The sequence below is a fragment of the Chrysochloris asiatica genome, unplaced genomic scaffold (genome assembly GCF_000296735.1).
Source record: "Chrysochloris asiatica unplaced genomic scaffold, ChrAsi1.0 scaffold00109, whole genome shotgun sequence".
Lineage (NCBI taxonomy): Eukaryota > Metazoa > Chordata > Mammalia > Afrosoricida > Chrysochloridae > Chrysochloris > Chrysochloris asiatica.
The window spans coordinates 8,167,228-8,169,463 of record NW_006408627.1 but is presented as its reverse complement, the minus strand read 5'-3'; the positions used below and the strand labels follow the sequence as shown (position 1 = coordinate 8,169,463).

The following is a 2,236-nucleotide window of genomic DNA, read 5'->3' as shown; positions in this document are numbered from 1 at the left end:
ATGAGTGTTGATGGTTGATCCGAGCAAAATGAAGTCTTTGACAACTTCAATCTTTTCTCCATTTATCTTGATATCATTTATTGGTTCAGTTGTGTGGATTTTTGTTTTCTTTAGATTGAGATGCAACCCATACTGAAGACTGTGATAAATGATATTAAAGGAAGAATTCCAAGGTAGGCTGGAGGCATTGTTAAAGAACAAGTCTCATGAATTGATGAAAAACAAATTGAAATCTTTCAACAAACATGCAGCACTGGAGACACTCACTCATCTATGCCAAGAAATTTGGAAGACCAGGCCAACTGATTGGAACTGATCCATGTTTGTGTGCATTCCAAAAGAGGGGACTCAATGGAATACAGAAATTATTGGACAATATCATTAATATTGCATGCAAGTTAAATTTTGCTAAATATAATTCAGAAATGGCTGCAGCAACGCATTGGCAGGGGACTGTCATTGGTTTAGGCCAGATTCAGAAGAGGACATAGAACAAGAGATATCATTGCTGATATCAGATGGATCTTGGCGAAAAGTAGAGAATATGAGAAAGTGTTTTCCTGTGCTTTATTGACTACACAAAGGTTTTCAATTCTGTGAATAATGACATGCTATAGACAACATTGTGCAGAATGAATATTCTGGAACACTAGATTGTACTCTTGAGGAACCTGTACATAGACCAAGAGGCAATTATTCAAACAGAACAAGGGAACTTTGAATGGTTTAAAACTAGTAAAAGCGTGATCCAGGGTTGTATTCTTTTACCACATTTATTCATTTTGTATGCTGAGCAAATAATTTGAGAAGCTGATTTATATGAACATGAATGTGGCATCAGCATTGGAGGAACACTCATTAACAATTTGCGATATGCAGGTGATACAACCTTGCTTGACTGAAGAGGTTAAAATACTTACTGATGAAGATCAAAGACCTCAATGTAAATAAAACAAAAAAAGTTATTAGTACTAGTAGTTCTTAACATAATTGTTGTTGCTAAGTGTCATTGACTCAGTTCTGAGTTGTAGTGTCCCTGTATAGTGTTTCCAAGAAGCAGCTTGTGGGTTTCAACCACCGACGTTGTTATTAGCAAACCAGGACTCTATTAATATAATGTTGTAGTTGTTAAGTGCTTCCGTATGGTGATGAGGAGTGGCTGGCGGGTTTGAACCACTGACCTTGGGGTTCAAACTGAACTTTTGGTCCAGTGCTTATCTTACACTGCCACACCATAGAATAAGTAGCTAAGACTTACCTACTATGTTCTATGTTTTACTTATGTTGATTCTATTAATCTTTTCAACAGGTCTTTGAAGAAGATGTTATTCTAATCACCATTTTACATAAGAGGAAACTGAGGTACCAAGAAGTTAACAATGTGCCCGGGAATTATAGATGGTAAATGGAGAAACTGAGATCTGAACATATGGCAACCTGACTCCTAGTTCCTTATTCTTACAATTTAGAGCTTCTTTATTAGTGTTAATTTATGATTGATAATAATAAATAGTACTTACTGTGCGTTTTCTTTTTAAATCACCATTTTAAAGTAGTTTATATACAGTGTTTCATGTATTTTTTGCTACAAGTCTGTGAGGAAGTTTTGCTTCTTTTCTTTCTCAGATGAGGAAATTAAGGTTTAGAATAGCTGCATGTCTTACCCAAGGTCACATAGCTGGGAAGTGGCAGGACCAGATTCCCCCAAACCCCTTACCTTAACCTATGTGTAAAATTGTCCCTGATGTATATTCTTAGCTTCCTTCTAACTGAATGGAAAATTCCATCTAAGTAGCTCATGTTCCTTTTTATAATCTCTCCATCAAATCATATCAGGGAGATATCTTTAAAATATTATGTGGCCACAGTTTTTTTTTTTTTTTTTTTTAATTCAAATATTTATTCTTAATTTGTCATTGGTAAGAACACTTTCTGGGTTGGGAAAAATTGGTACACTCATAAATAAAAGTTAGGGGCATGTATGGAGAACAACAAGCTGTGGGTTTTGACTGGATACTGTGGGAAGGTAATAAATCTTATAATTAGACAGGAAATAACCTTGCAGTGGTAGAATGTGGCCACACTGAGAAGGACCTGGAAAGCTGACTCTGGAGTTGTAAATGATTCTATAGGCAAGAGGGAATCCCATGACATATGTGGGGGGACTCAGGGTCTGAGCTGATTTAGGGAGATTCTTTTTTTCTTTTCAAGTTTTTATTGTGAATTGAGTGATAGC

General features: G+C 35.9%; 1 pseudogene; it reads left to right on the top strand.

Annotated features, from left to right (window-relative positions):
- Positions 1-873: 873 nt before the first annotated feature.
- The window catches only part of LOC102815218, a 6,623-nt pseudogene continuing 5,260 nt past the window's right edge, over positions 874-2,236 (top strand).